Source organism: Bos javanicus, chromosome 6, assembly GCF_032452875.1.
Source record: "Bos javanicus breed banteng chromosome 6, ARS-OSU_banteng_1.0, whole genome shotgun sequence".
Lineage (NCBI taxonomy): Eukaryota > Metazoa > Chordata > Mammalia > Artiodactyla > Bovidae > Bos > Bos javanicus.
Window position 1 is genome coordinate 5925160 of NC_083873.1, and position 17083 is coordinate 5942242.

The 17083-nt window shown below is 39.1% G+C and overlaps 1 long non-coding RNA gene across 1 annotated transcript in view; it reads right to left on the minus strand.

The window, feature by feature from the left end:
• Nucleotides 1–686: 686 nt before the first annotated feature.
• LOC133249212 (uncharacterized) overlaps nt 687–17083 on the minus strand; it is a 146780-nt gene continuing 130383 nt past the window's right edge. Inside the window, exons 3-4 of the long non-coding RNA XR_009736872.1 lie at nt 987–1159; nt 687–899 (exon numbers count right to left, since the gene is read on the minus strand). This is a non-coding gene — a long non-coding RNA (uncharacterized LOC133249212). The remainder of the gene's footprint in view (nt 900–986; nt 1160–17083) is intronic.

The following is a 17083-nucleotide window of genomic DNA, read 5'->3' on the forward strand; positions in this document are numbered from 1 at the left end:
CTATTCAGGTTAAGCTAAAACGAGTAGTTTAAGAAAAGTCAGAGAAGGGAGAGCTTACTGAGAAAAAGGTCAGAGAGAGAAACTTAACAGAAAAGATATGATTGTAACAGGATATTGTGGGATTTAAGTAAATGAAGAGACGGGAGGTATTCTAGGCCACTAATAAAGAGAAAATAGAGACATGAATTTGACTGAACTAAGGCAAATGTAAGATTCATTTCAGTCAGTCATTATGATTATTCAGGGGTATCCAGTAGAAGAAATTAACCCACAGAAATCTCCTTTCACTGTCTTTTATTCTCAGAAAGAATGCCTATCCTCCTGGCAATAATTTAGATTAAAAAAATAAAAAAATATTCCCTTCTCATTCTCTTACAATTGGAATTCTTTTTTTGGTTTATTGGTTTAATTTTTTTTTTAAACTTTACAATATTGTATTAGTTTTGCCAAATATCGAAATGAATCCGCCACAGGTATACCCGCGTTGAAAGCAGGAATAGAAGGAACATACCTCAACATAATAAAAGCTATATATGACAAACCCACAGCAAACATTATCCTCAATGGTGAAAAATTGAAAGCATTTCCTCTAAAGTCAGGAACAAGACAAGGGTGCCCACTTTCACCATTACTATTCAACATAGTTTTGGAAGTTTTGGCCACAGCAATCAGAGCAGAAAAAGAAATAAAAGGAATCCAAATTGGTTTATTGGTTTAATTTTTAACCCAGCTCACGCCAGTTTTCTCTACAATAACTTCGCTTTGCTTCACTTCACCTATGCCACAATTTTGTTTTCTGTTGAGTTTCTATGCCTTCCCTCAGGAAAACTTCTTTTCCTCTTTTTTCCTTATGAGCACCATCATAAGCTCCACGTGGCTCTTTCCACCTCTCTGAAAACCTGTATGGAGTAGAAAAATTTCCCCCATTAGCTCTTCCTAGCAACCTGTCTTGCTACTAGAGGTCTCAGTGGCAACTGATAACTCACCTGCTATTCACATTCAAGGCAGGTAGCCCTATCTGGGAAGAAACATGTCTTTCCCCACATATCAGGTTACCTGTACAAGCTAGATCTAGGCCACTGCAAATTCAGACCTGGCTTCCATCCTCAGGCCTTGATGCAATCATGACAGCCACCAAACAGGTTGAGGTCTACGCCACCTGAAGAGAGATGAAGGGAATGTTCCAGATTTCACATGCTAGCAAGGTAGTGTTCTAAACCCTTCAAGCTAGGCTTCAACAGTATGTGAACTGAGAACTTCCAGATATATAAGCTGGATTTAGAAAAGGCAGACGAACCAGAGATCAAATTGTCAATATCCAATGGATCATAGAGAAAGCAAGGGAATTCCAGAAAAAACTCTACTTTGGCTTCATTGACTATGCTAAAACCTTTGACTGTGTGGATCACAACAAACTGAAATATTCTCAAAGAGATGAGAATACCAGATCACTTTTCCTGCCTCCTGAGAAACCCACACGAAGGTCAAAAAGCAACAATTAGAATCCAACATGGAACAACGGACTGGTTCAAAATTGGGAAAGGAATACATCAAGGCTGTATATTGTCACAGTGCTTATCTAACATCTATACAGAGTGAATCATGTGAAATACCAGGCTGGATGAAGCACAAGCTGGAATCAAGATTGCTGGGAGAAATATTGACGACCTCAGACATGCAGATGACATCACTCAAATAGCAGAAAATGAAATGGAACTAAGGAGCTTCTTGATGAGGGTGAAAGAAGAGAGTGAAGAAGTTGTCTTAAAACTCAACATTCAAAAAACGAAGACCACGGCATCCCATCACTTCATGGCAAATGAAGAAAAAGTGGAAGTAGTGACAGATTTTATTTTCTTGGGCTCCAAAATCACTGTGAAAGGTGACTGCAGCCATGAAAGAAAAGATGCTTGATCCTTGGAAGAAAAGCTATGACAAACTTAGACAGCATATTAAAAAGCAGATAATGATAACCCTATATGCGAGACAGAAAAGACACACAGATGTATAGAACAGTCTTTTGGACTCTGTGGGAGAGGGCGAGGATGGGATGATTTGAGAGAACAGCATGGAAACATGTATATTATCATATGTAAACTAGATTGCCAGTCCAGGTTCGTTGCATGAGACAGGGAGCTCAGGGCTGGTGCATTGGGATGACCCTGAAGGATGGGATGGGGAGGGAGGTGGGAGGGGGGTTCAGGTTGGGGAACACATGTACACCCATGGCTGATTCATATCAATGTATGGCAAAACCACTACAATATTGTAAATTAAGTAGCCTCCAATTAAAATAAATAAGTTAAAAAAAATAAAAAGCAGAGACATCACTTTGCTGACAAAGGTCCATAGAGTCAAAGCTATGGTTTTTCCAGTAGTCATGTACAGATGTGAGACTTGGACCATAAAGAAGGCTGAGTGCCAAAGAATTGATGCTTTCAAATTGGTGGTAAAGAAGACTCTTGAGAATCCTTTAGACAGCATGGAGATAAAATCAGTCAATCCTGAAGGAAATCAATCTTGAATATTCACTGAAAGGACTGATGCTGAAGCTCCAATGCTTTGTCCACCTGATGTGAACAGCCAACCCACTGGAAAAGACCCTGATGCTGGGGAAGATTGAGGGCAGGAGGAAAAGGGGGCAACAGAGGATGAGATGGTTAGATGGCATCACTGACACAAGGGGCGTGACTTTGAGCAAACTCAGGGAGAGAGTGAAGGACAGGGAAACCTGGCATGCTGCAGTCCACAAGGTCACAAAGAGTTGGACATAGCACCTGAACAACTACATCAACTTGTTCTTCATCAGAACACACAGGTTATACAGATCAGATATTAATCCCAGGGATTATTTTATTGTGACTCATTTTATGGGTGCGGTTTGGTCTCAAAGGGACATATTTTAGTGCATAGAGTTTACTAAGGACTTAAACTTCTCTAGTATTTTAGTGTATCAAGTATTCTTGCTCCAAGAAAGGGAAGGTTACTTGTCTATTAAGAGTGCAAGCATTACAATTGGCTGATAAAACCCAACTGGAATTGGTTACAAAAGGTCATCTAAACAGATACATTTTAGGGTAGGGCTTTTTAAACTGCAAAATGTCTATAGATAGTAAAATAATCCTAGTGTGATACAGCAGCATTTCAAAAGTCTTAAGAGTCTGTTTAATGTAAAAGAGATTAAATTAACTCATGCTGAAAAGGTGATTAAATACACACTAATCTATCACTGAAAACTCAACAAGTAAGAACTTCAGTCTGTTACATTTCAATAGTGATTTTTTTTGCAGTCACTGAAATACATTTGGATCAAAAAGGAGGTATGGTAATCTGTGACCGTCACAGTTGTTAGGGTACTGCTGGATCCTGTTTACAGCTTCCAAAAGAGTTTTTTATTTTTTTATTTTGTTCCAGTAAGTGCTGCTTGGAACAAAATGACACTTATCCTTGGGAAATGTTAATATTTTGTTGTTGCTGTGACTTCTGTAAGTAATTCAGCTAAAGCTATAAAGTGTTGGTGGAAACGGGAAGCAGCGTTTTCTGAAGGTCTACAATGTCGAGTGCTTTGCCATGAAGAGTTTTAACTTTCACACTGGTTTTCAGCATGTGTGAGTGCATGCTAAGTTGCTTCGGTCGTGTCCAACTCATAGGCAGGCAACCCTGTGGCCTGTAGCCCACCAGGCTCCTCTCTCCATGGGGTTCTCCAGGCAAGAATACTGGAGTCGGTTGCCATGCCCTCCTCCAGGGGATCTTCCCAATTCAGGACCAAACCCACATTTCTTGCATTGTCGGGCGGGTTCTTTACCACTGGAGCCACCTGGGAAGCCCTGATTTTCAACACACGCATTGTTATTTTGATTTTATAAACGTGAAACTAGGTAAAACGATTTACCCACTTATGCTCAGTGATCAATGTGTTTGTTTCAAACCTAGATCTCACATGAAAATTCTTTCCCAAATCAGAGCTTTTGCTTCCGTGGTTTATTGGTCTGCAATACTCCTCTGCTGGGTCTGGGCTCTCCTCCTGACCTCAGCCAGTGTTAACTAGTTGGTGCCCTCTCCAAAGCCAGTTCCCCCTGCATCCCATACTCCAATGGCTAGTTCTATATCAGCACCTTGTCTTTCCTAAAAAGCATACTTGTTTACTCCGTTGTCTGTTTAGTTAGTTAGTTTTTTGGTTAACACCTTCTCTAAAATGTCAGCTCAATGAAAACAGGGAACCATATATGTGTGACTCCTTTGAGACAGTGAAAGTTTAGCAAAGATTTGACACGGACAATTCAGTAAATATCAGGTGATTAGATGACTCCCAACTTTTTTCACTCTCTACATTGCCTTTCATGGACCATTAATTGCACTGAAAAAAATCGTTCTCATTAATTCTCAAAATACTGTTAAAGATAAAATAATAAGAACAAAACGTCCTGACTGGATATCTTATGGTCCCATGTCACGGTCTCCATACAAATGTTTCTGGTTTCTTATACTACTTGAAGATCAAGACGTTTCCACACCCCAGCAATAAAGTGAAAAAGATAAACCCAGAATAACCAAGACAATCTCGGCAGAGCTATGTATTTTATGAGGGTTCAGAGTTCTGTATTCACGGCACATATTTTTATCTTTTCCATGACAGAAGCTGGCAGAACTGCCTTTGTGTGTGCCATAAACATATGTGAAGTGACATTATGCTGTTCCTGTGCCACAAACATGAGCTAGGCGTTGTTCTCCATTTGTGCATTCAAAGTGCCATTAGGATACAGTTTCTGTCCTTAAAGAACTCACAGTTAAGTAAATTAGTTTATGTTGATGTTAGTTTTCATGTTTTTACCTATGAAATAAGGTACCTACGTGCCAGAGATTCAGAGTTTGGGATGTAGAAAGCAGAGGAAGGAGAAAACAGTAATAAGGTTACAAGTCTTTATTTTTTCTGTATTATTATTAGTTGCTGTGCAACACATGTGCATAGCTGACCTTAAGAAAGGATTTGATTTGTGAGAATTTGTCATTTATTTCTCATTGTTTCCCATTGCTGGTTGCCTGGTCATGGTCTAACTTTGCTTAAAGCCCAAGGGAAGTTAACAAAGCATATTTCATTTCTCACTCCATTAACAGGAAGGGAAAGCTATGGGAAAGTAAATATAACATTTGTTGCTGAAAGTACAAATGATCATAAAACATGATCATACCCAGGTGGGAACTCCACAAACATGAATGGTCAAGTGTCATTTTTAATTGCAGACGTAATTTAATTAGGTTTGCCCAACTTATGACAAATTTCACTGAAGGAGCTTATCCAATTTTACAGTATTCAAGTCCAGAAGAAGTGGCTTTTGTGTAATACTCTCATGTGTTATTCTATTCAATTCTTGAGTAAAAGAAGCAGATACTCATAGAAGCAAGCATAGATAGGGTTTCACTTGTTTACTAATTTTGCAGTAACATCAGCATATTATTAAAATTATAACCCCAAGAATGTTGTCTCCAAATTTGAATATCATGAATAAAAACTGGAATTTACTATCTACAGAGATGTATAAATTTGAACCAAAGCCTTAAAGAGATATTGCCCAATACTTCCTTTCCTCTCATTTCCTTTCTTTTCCTTCATTCTTATCTTTCTTCTATACATTAAAATATAAGATAGTAAAAATTTTTTAATTTTTTTTAATTTTTATTTTTTTAACATATAGAAAAAGTGATAACTATTTTTAAAGTGAGAAATTCAAATCAGATTTCCCTAGTGGAATTCCAGTTGAGCTATTCCAAATCCTGAATGATGATGCTGTGAAAGTGCGGCACTCAACATGCCAGCAAATTTGGAAAACTAAGCAGTGGCCACAAGACTGGAAAAGGTCAGTTTTCATTCCAATCCCAAAGAAAGGCAATGCCAAAGAATGCTCAAACTACTGCACAATTGCACTCATTTCACACGCTAGTAAAGTAATACTCAAAATTCTCTAAGCCAGGCTTTAGCAATATGTGAACCGTGAACTTCCTGATGTTCAAGCTGGTTTTAGAAAAGGCAGAGGAACCAGAGATCAAACTGCCAGCATCCGCTGGATCATGGAAAAAGAAAGAGAGTTCCAGAAAAACATCTATTTCTGCTTTATTGACTATGCCAAAGCCTTTAACTGTGTGGATCACAATAAACTGTGGAGAATTCTTCAAGAGATGGGAATACCAGACCACCTGACCTGCCTCTTGAGAAATTCATATGCAGGTCAGGAAGCAACAGTTAGAACTGGACATGGAACAACAGACTGATTCCAAATAGGAAAAGGAGTATGTCAAGGCTGTATATTGTCACCCTGCTTATTTAACTTCTATGCAGAGTACAGCAGGAGAAATGCTGGACTGGAAGAAACACAAGCTGGAATCAAGATTGCCGGGAGAAATATCAATAACCTCAGATAAGCAGATGACACCACCCTTATGGCAGAAATTAAAGAGGAACTAAAAAGCCTCTTGATGAAAGTGAAAGTGGAGAGTGAAAAAGTGGGCTTAAAGCTCAACATTCAGAAAATGAAGATCATGGCATCCAGTCCCATCACTTCATGGGAAATAGATGGGGAAACAGGGGAAACAGTGTCAGACTTTATTTTTTGGGCTCCAAAATCACTACAGATGGTGATTGCAGCCATGAATTTAAAAGACGCTTACTCCTTCGAAGGAAAGTTATGACCAACCTAGATAGCATATTCAAAAGCACAGACACTACTTTGCCAACAAAAGTTCATCTAGTCAAGGCTATGGTTTTTCCTGTGGTCATGTATGGATGTGAGAGTTGGACTGTGAAGAAGGCTGAGTGCTGAAGAATTGATGCTTTTGAACTGTGGTATTGGAGAAGAGTCTTGAGAGTCCCTTGGACTGCAAGGAGATCCAACCAGTCCATTCTGAAGGAGATAAGCCCTGGGATTTCATTGGAAGGAATGATGCTAAAGCTGAAACTCCAGTACTTTGGCGACCTCATGCAAAGAGTTGACTCACTGGAAAAGACTCTGATGATGGGAGGGATTGGGGGCAAGAGGAGAAGGGGACGACAGAGAATGAGATGGCTGGATGGCATCACTGACTCGATGGACGTGAGTCTGAGTGAACTCTGGGAGTTGGTGATGGACAGGGAGGCCTGGTGTGCTGCGATTCATGGGGTTGCAAAGAGTCGGACACCACTGAGCGACTGATCTGATCTGATCTGAGTGTTCTATTTGGAGACAACTCCAACTCATACTTTGTGACACTCATTGGTGAATTGAAATCCTCTGACCTGAATTACAAAGTTCTAAGGGTACTCGTGATTTTCTTTAACTTCCTATAATACGCTGATACTCAAGTTGTGTGGAAGTTTTAGAGGTGATGTTAACAGCTGTGTAGTTCATGCAAGACACCACACCCAACTAGCACCTGTCTGGAATTAAAACACAAACACACACACACACACACACTACCACTGAGATTATACATAAAGACATGTTTACTGCAGGTTTAAAGTAAAGGACTAGAGTATAAGGCCATCATACTAGAGTCAGCAGTCTTGTTTCCTTCCACAGGAAGAGCTAACAGGAGAGCCACCTCAAAATTTTGTTAAGACATGAGTTCTACAAAGCCACAGTCACCAAGACAGTATGGTACTGGCACAAAGACAGAAATACAGATCAATGGAACAAAATAGAAAGCCCAGAGATAAATCCACGCACATATGGACACCTTATCTTTGACAAAGGAGGCAAGAATATACAATGGAGAAAAGACAATCTCTTTAACAAGTGGTGCTGGGAAAACTGGTCAACCACTTGTAAAAGAATGAAAATAGAACACTTTCTAACACCATACACAAAAATAAACTCAAAATGGATTAAACATCTAAACGTAAGACCAGAAACTATAAAACTCCTAGAGGAGAACATAGGCAAAATACTCTCCGACATACATCACAGCAGGATCCTCTATGACCCACCTCCCAGAATATTGGAAATAAAAGCAAAAATAAACAAATGGGACCTAATTAAACTTAAAAGCTTCTGCACATCAAAGGAAACTATTAGCAAGGTGAAAAGGCAGCCTTCAGAATGGGAGAAAATAATAGCAAATGAAGCAACTGACAAACAACTAATCTCAAAAAAATACGAGCAACTCCTACAGCTCAACTCCAGAAAAATAAATGACCCAATCAAAAAATGGGCCAAAGAACTAAATAGACATTTCTCCAAAGAAGACATACAGATGGCTAACAAACACATGAAGAGATGCTCAACATCACTCATTATCAGAGAAATGCAAATCAAAACCACTATGAGGTACCATTTCACCAGTCAGGATGGCTGCTATCCAAAAGTCTACAAGCAATAAATGCTGGAGAGGGTGTGGAGAGAAGGGAACCCTCTTACACTGTTGGTGGAAATGCAAACTAGTACAGCCACTATGGAGAACAGTGTGGAGATTCCTTAAAAAACTGGAAATAGAACTGCCTTATGATTCAGCAATCCCACTGCTGGGTACACACACTGAGGAAACCAGAAGGGAAAGAGACACGTGTACCGCAATGTTCATCGCAGCACTGTTTATAATAGCCAGGACGTGGAAGCAACCTAGATGTCCATCAGCAGATGAATGGATAAGAAAGCAGTGGTACATATACACAATGGAGTATTACTCAGCCATTAAAAAGAATACATTTGAATCCGTTCTAATGAGGTGGATGAAACTGGAGCCTATTCTACAGAGTGAAGTAAGCCAGAAAGAAAAACACCAATACAGTATACTAACGCATATATATGGAATTTAGAAAAATGGTAACAATAACCCTGTATACGAGACAGCAAAAGAAGACACAGATATATAAAATAGTCTTTTGGACTCCATGGGAGAGGGAGACGGTGGGATGATTTGGGAGAATGGCATTGAAAGGTGTACAATATCATATATGAAATGAGTCGCCAGTCCAGGTTCGATGCACGATACAGGATGCTTGGGGCTGGTGCACTGGGATGACCCAGAGGGATGGTATGAGGAGGGAGGAGGGAGGGGTGTTCAGGATGGGGAACACATGTACATCTGTGGTGGATTCATGCTGATGTATGGCAAAACCAATACAATATTGTAAAGTAATTAGCCTCCAATTAAAATAAATACATTTATATCAAAAAAAAAAAAATACATGAGTTCCCTACATATAATCATCTGTCTGTCTGTCCTCTCCTTCGCTCTTTCCCTTTTCTTTCCTGACTGAAGATATTTTCCATACAATAAAAAAATTCAGGGGGAGGAGCTAAGATGGCAGAGGAGTAGGACGGGGAGAACGCTTTCTCCCCCACAAATTCATCAAAAGAGCATTTAAAAGCCGAGTAAATTCCACAAAACAACTTCTGAATACTGGCAGAGGACATCAGGCACCCAGAAAAGCAACCCAAGTCCTCGAAAGGAGGAAGGAAAAAATACAAAAGACAAAAAAAGAGACAAAAGAGGGAGGGACGAAGTTCCGTCCCAGGAAGGGAGTCTTAAAAGAGAGAAGTTTCCAAACATCAGGAAACCTTCTCACTGCCGAATCTGTGCCGAGCTTTGGAAGCACAGAGGGCAACATAACAGGGACAAAAAATAAATAAACAATTAAAACTCGCAGATTGCGAGCCCTACAGTAACTCCCCCAGCAGAGAAGCAGCGCAGACGCCTGCACATGCCATTAGCAGGCGGGGGCTGGGCAGGGAGGTGCGGCGCACGCTGCATCGCTTAGAGTAAGGACCTGGCCTGAATACCCTGAGCGCTATCTGAGCGAAATAATCTGGGCTAGCAAACCAGAGTGTGGGATATCTACCACGCGAAAAGCCAACCCTAACCTAAGACACCGCCAGGCCCGCTCACGGAACAAAGGACTGAACCGAGATAGCCAGCTGCAGACCTTCCCCCTCCAGTGACACGCAGCCAGAGCCAGAAGGGGGCAATCACAGCCCCAGAGAGACATTATCCTATAAAACTGTAAGCAGGCTTCTTTGCTAACTAAAACTTCTTGGGGGTCTGGACGGTCAATATCTCCCTGAGAAGGTGCGCCGGTTGTACACCTAGATAACCGAGCAGAGGGGAGGCAATAAGTCGCAGCAATCGCGCTCACTGAACACCTCATCACCTGAGCCGCTCAGACCTGGGAAGGGCACAAAACGCAGGCCCAACTGAGTCTGCGCCTCTGAGGACTACCCGAGTGCCTGAACCTGAGCGGCTTGGACCTGGGAGGTGCAGGTAGCCCAGGGCCGGCCACGGATGGCTCCCGGCGGAACAACCTAGAGCCTGAGCAGTGTGGGCAGGGAGGCTACACGCGCCGTGAGCCGGGGCAGACCCAGTGTGACTGAGGCACTGCGAGCACATGCCAGTGTTACTTGTTTGCAGCATCCCTCCCTCCTTCCCCACAGCGCAACTGAACAAGTGAGGCTAAAAAAAAAAAAAAAAAAAAGTGTCCTCCACCATCCCCTTTGTGTCAGGGCAGAAACCAGACACTGAAGAGTCTAGCAAACAGAAGAAGCTATAACAGAGGGAACCGCCTTGGAAGCTTCAGGCAATAGATTAAAACCCTGTGGTTACTACGGACTACATAGGAAGGGGCCTATAGATCTTGAGAAATAAAAGTCGGACCAAGGAACTAGCCAAAAATGAGCTGAACCCACAATACTCACAACAAAACCAAAGAAAGTCCTTGATATATTTTTACTATTTTAACGATCATTCTTTTTTTTTTAATTTTTTAAAAAAATTTTAAGTCTTCTATTATTCCTTTAATTTTCACTTTAATAACCTATTACTTTGCAAAAAAAAAAAAAAGACCCTATTTTTTTTTCTTCAGCAAACTTCATATATATATATATATTTTTTATAATTTTTTTATCTTTTTTTTTTTCCTTCTTTTCTTCAACATTGTATTTTTGAAATTCCAAACCCTACTCTAGATTTTTAATTTTACCTTTTGGTATTTGTAATCAATTTTGTACTTATAGTTTTTTTATAATTTCTGTGACTTTTTTTTTCTCTGTTTCTTTCTCTTCTTCTGTTATATAACATTGTATATCTGAAATTCCAAACTCTAGATTTTTAATTTATGCTTTTTGGTATTTGATATCAATTTTGTACCTGTATTTTCTTTATAATTTTTGTGACATTGTTTGTTTCTGTTTTTTTCTGTCTTTCTTTTTCTTCTTTTTTTAAAATTATATTTTTGAAATTCCAAACTCTACTCTAGATTTTTAACTTTTGCTTATTGGTATTACTTATCAATTTTGTACCTATATTTTCTTTATAATTTTCACGACCTGTTTGTTTTTTCTCTCTTTCTTTTCCTTCTTCTTTTCTTTAACATCGTATTTTTAAAATTCCAAACTCTACTCTAGATTTTTAATTTTTGCTTTTATGTATTTGTTACCAATTTTGTACCCTTAAGAACCCAATCTTCAGTACCCATTTTTCACTAGGGAATGAGATTACTGGCTTAACTGCTCTCTCTCCCTTTGGACTCTCTTTTTCTCCACCAGGTCGCCTGTGTCTCCTCCCTAACCCCTCTCTACTCTACCCAACTCTGTGAATTTCTGTGTGTTCCAGACGGTGGAAAACACTTAGGGAACTGATTACTGGCTGGATCTGTCTCCCTCCTTTTCATTCCCCTCTTTTATCCTTCTGGCGACCTCTGTCTCCTTCCTCCTTCTTCTCTTCTCTGTATAACTCCATGAACATCTCTGAGCGGTCCAGTTGTGGAGTGCACATAAGGAAGTGATTATTGGCTAACCCACTCTCTCCACTATTGATTCCACCTCATATCATTCGGGTCACCTCTAACTCCCTCCTCCCTCTTCTCTTCTCCATGTAACGCTGTGAACCTCTCTGGGTGACCCTCATGGTAGAGAAACTTTTCATCTTTAACGTAGATGTTTTATCAATGGTGCTGTATAGAAGGAGAAGTTTTGAAACTACTGTAAAAATAAGACCAATAACTGGAAGCAGGAGGCTTAAGTCTAAACCCTGACTCCAGGGAACTCCTGACTCCAAGGAACATTAATTGACAGGAACTCATCAAACGCCTCCATACTGACACTAAAACCAAGTACCACAGAAGGGCCAACAAGTTCCAGGGAGAGGCATACCAAGCAAATTCTCCAGCAACAAAGGAACACAGCCCTGAGCTTCAAGATACAGGCTGTCCAAAGGCACCCCCAAAACATAGACATCTCATAACTCATTACTGGACACTTCATTGCACTCCAGAGAGAAGAAATACAGCTCCACCCACCAGAACACCGACACAAGCTTCCCTAACCAGGAAACCTTGACAAGCCACCTGTACAAACCCACACACAGCAAGGAAACGCCACAATAAAGAGAACTCCACAAACTGCCAGAATACAGAAAGGACACCCCAAAATCAGCACTTTAAACAAGATGAAGAGACAGAGGAATACCCAACAGGTAAAGGAACAGGATAAATGACCACCAAACCAAACAAAAGAGGAAGAGATAGGGAATCTACCTGATAAAGAATTCCGAATAAGGATAGTGAAATTGATCCAAAATCTTGAAATCAAAATGGAATCACAGATAAATAGCCTGGAGACAAGGATTGAGAAGACGCAAGAAAGGTTTAACAAGGACCTAGAAGAAATAAAAAAGAGTCAATATATAATGAATAATGCAATAAATGAAATTAAAAACACTCTGGAGGCAACAAATAGTAGAATAACAGAGGCAGAAGATAGGATTAGTGAATTAGAAGATACAATGGCAGAAATAAATGAATCAGAGAGGATAAAAGAAAAACGAATTAAAAGAAATGAGGACAATCTCAGAGACCTCCAGGACAATATTAAACGCTACAACATTCAAATCATAGGGGTCCCAGAAGAAGAAGACAAAAAGAAAGACCATGAGAAAATACTTGAGGAGATAATAGTTGAAAACTTCCCTAAAATAGGGAAGGAAAGAATCACCCAAGTCCAAGAAACCCAGAGAGTCCCAAACAGGATAAACCCAAGGAGAAACATTCCAGGACACATATTAATCAAATTAACAAAGACCAAACACAAAGAACAAATATTAAAAGCAGCAAGGGAAAAAAAAAAAAGCAGCAAGGGAAAAACAACAAATAACACACAAGGGAATTCCCATAAGGATAAGAGCTGAGCTTTCAATAGAAACTCTTCAAGCCAGGAGGGAATGGCAAGACATACTTAAAATGATGAAAGAAAATAACCTACAGCCCAGATTATTGTACCCAGCAAGGATCTCATTCAAGTATGAAGGAGAAATCAAAAGCTTTTCAGACAAGAAAAAGCTGAGAGAATTCTGCACCACCAAACCAGCTCTCCAACAAATACTAAAGGATATTCTCTAGACAGGAAACACAAAAACAGTGTATAAATTCGAACCCACAACAATAAAGTAAATGGCAATGGGATCATACTTATCAGTAATTACCTTAAATGTAAATGGGTTGAATGCCCCAACCAAAAGACAAAGACTGGCTGAATGGATACAAAAACAAGACCCCTACACATGTTGTCTACAAGAGACCCACCTCAAAACAGGGGACACAAACAGACTGAAAGTGAAGGGCTGGAAAAAGATTTTCCATGCATATAGGGACCAGAAGAAAGCAGGAGTAGCAATACTCATATCAGATAAAATAGACTTTAAAACAAAGGCTGTGAAAAGAGACAAAGATGGTCACTACATAATGATCAAAGGATCAATCCAAGAAGAAGATATAACAATTATAAATATATATGCACCCAACACGGGAGCGCTGCAATATGTAAGACCAATGCTAACAAGTATGAAAGGAGAAATTAACAATAACACAGTAATAGTGGGAGACTTTAAAACCCCACTCACACCTATGGATAGATCAACTAAACAGAAAATTAACAAGGAAACACAAACTTTAAATGATACAATAGACCAGTTAGACCTAATTGATATCTATAGGACATTTCATCCCAAAACAATGAATTTCACCTTCTTCTCAGGCGCACATGGAACCTTCTCCAGGATAGATCACATCCTGGGCCATAAATCTAGCCTTGGTAAATTCAAAAAAATAGAAATCATTCCAAGCATCTTTTCTGACCACGATGAGTAAGATTAGATCTCAATTACAGGAGAAAAACTATTAAAAATTCCAACATATGGAGGATGAACAACACGCTGCTGAATAACCAACAAATCACAGAAGAAATCAAAAAAGAAATCAAAATTTACATAGAAACGAATGAAAATGAAAACACAACAACCCAAAACCTGTGGGACACTGTAAAAGCAGTCCTAAGGGGAAAGTTCATAGCAATACAGGCATACCTCAAGAAACAAGAAAAAAAGTCAAATAAATCACCTAACTCTACACCTAAAGCAACTAAAAAAGGAAGAAGTGAAGAACCCTAGGGTTAGTAGAAGGAAAGAAATCTTAAAAATTAGAGCAGAAATAAATGCAAAAGAAACAAAAGAGACCATAGCAAAAATCAACAAAGCCAAAAGCTGGTTCTTTGAAAGGATAAATAAAATTGACAAACCATTAGCCAGACTCATCAAGAAACGAAGGGAGAAAAATCAAATCAATAAAATTAGAAATGAAAATGGAGAGATCACAACAGACAACACAGAAATACAAAGGATCATAAGAGACTACTATCAACAATTATATGCCAATAAAATGGACAACGTGGAAGAAATGGACAAATTCTTAGAAAAGTACAACTTTCCAAAACTGGACCAGGAAGAAACAGAAAATCTTAACAGACCCATCACAAGCACGGAAATTGAAACTGTAATCAAAAATCTTCCAGCAAACAAAAGCCCCGGTCCAGATGGCTTCACAGCTGAATTCTATCAAAAATTTAGAGAAGAGCTAATACCTATCCTAGGCAAACTCTTCCAGAAAATTGCAGAGGAAGGTAAACTTCCAAACTCATTCTACGAGCCACCATCACCCTAATACCAAAACCTGACAAAGATCCCACAAAAAAAGAAATCTACAGGCCAATATCACTGATGAACATAGATGTAAAAATCCTTAACAAAATTCTAGAATCAGAATCCAACAACACATTAAAAAGATCATACACCATGACCAAGTGGGCTTTATCCCAGGGATGCAAGGATTCTTTAATATCTGCAAATCAATCAATGTAATACACCACATTAACAAATTGAAAAACAAAAACCATATGATTATCTCAATAGATGCAGAGAAAGCCTTTGACAAAATTCAACACCCATTTATGATAAAAACTCTCCAGAAAGCAGGAATAGAGGGAATATACCTCAACATAATGAAAGCTATATATGACAAACCCACAGCAAACATTATCCTCAATGGTGAAAAATTGAAAGCATTCCCTCTAAAGTCAGGAAGAAGACAAGGGTGCCCACTTTCACCATTACTATTCAACATAGTTTTGGAAGTTTTGGCCACAGCAATCAGAGCAGAAAAAGAAATAAAAGGAATCCAAATTGGAAAAGAAGAAGTAAAACTCTCACTATTTGCAGATGACATGATCCTCTACATAGAAAACCCTAAAGACTCCACCAGAAAATTACTAGAAATAATCAATGACTATAGTAAAGCTGCAGGATATAAAATCAACACACAGAAATCCCTTGCATTTCTATACACTAATAATGAGAAAACTGAAAGAGAAATTAAGGAAACAATTCCATTCACCATTGCAACGGAAAGAATAAAATACTTAGGAATATATCTACCTAAAGAAACTAAAGACCTATACATAGAAAACTATAAAACACTGGTGAAAGACATCAAAGAGGACACTAATAGATGGAGAAATATACCATGTTCATGGATTGGAAGAATCAATATAGTGAAAATGAGTATACTACCCAAAGCAATTTATAGATTCAGTGCAATCCCTATCAAGCTACCAACAGTATTCTTCACAGAGCTAGAACACATAATTTCACAATTTGTATGGAAATACAAAAAACCTTGAATAGCAAAAACGATCTTGAGAAAGAAGAATGGAACTGGAGGAATCAACCTGCCTGACTTCAGGATCTACTACAAAGCCACAGTCATCAAGACAGTATGGTACTAGCACAAAGACAGAAATACAGATCAATGGAACAAAATAGAAAGCCCAGAGATAAATCCACGCACATATGGACTTATCTTTGACAAAGAAGGCAAAAGTATACAATGGATTAAAGACAACCTCTTTAACAAGTGGTGCTGGGAAAACTGGTACCACTTGTAAAAGAATGAAATCAGACCACTTTCTAACACCATACACAAAAATAAACTCAAAATGGATTAAAGATCTAAACGTAATACCAGAAACTATAAAACTCCTAGAGGAGAACATAGGCAAAACACTCTCCGACATACATCACAGCAGGATCCTCTATGACCCACCTCCCAGAATATTGGAAATAAAAGCAAAAATAAACAAATGGGACCTAATTAAACTTAAAAGCTTCTGCACATCAAAGGAAACTATTAGCAAGGTGAAAAGGCAGCCTTCAGAATGGGAGAAAATAATAGCAAATGAAGCAACTGACAAACCATTAATCTCAAAAATATACAAGCAACTCCTATAGCTCAACTCCAGAAAAATAAATGACCCAATCAAAAAATGGGCCAAAGAACTAAATAGACATTTCTCCAAAGAAGACATACAGATGGCTAACAAACACATGAAAAGATGCTCAACATCACTCATTATCAGAGAAATGCAAATCAAAACCACTATGAGGTACCATTTCACGCCAGTCAGGATGGCTGCGATCTAAAAGTCTACAAGCAATAATTGCTGGAGAGGGTGTGGAGAAAAGGGAACTCTCTTACACTGTTGGTGGGAATGCAAACTAGTACAGCCACTATGGAGAACAGTGTGGAGATTCCTTAAAAAACTGGAAACAGAACTGCCTTATGATTCAGCAATCCCACTGCTCGGTATACACACTGAGGAAACCAGAAGGGAAAGAGACACGTGTACCCCAATGTTCATCGCAGCACTGTTTATAATAGCCAGGACATGGAAGCAACCTAGATGTCCATCAGCAGATGAATGGATAAGAAAGCAGTAATACATATACACAATGG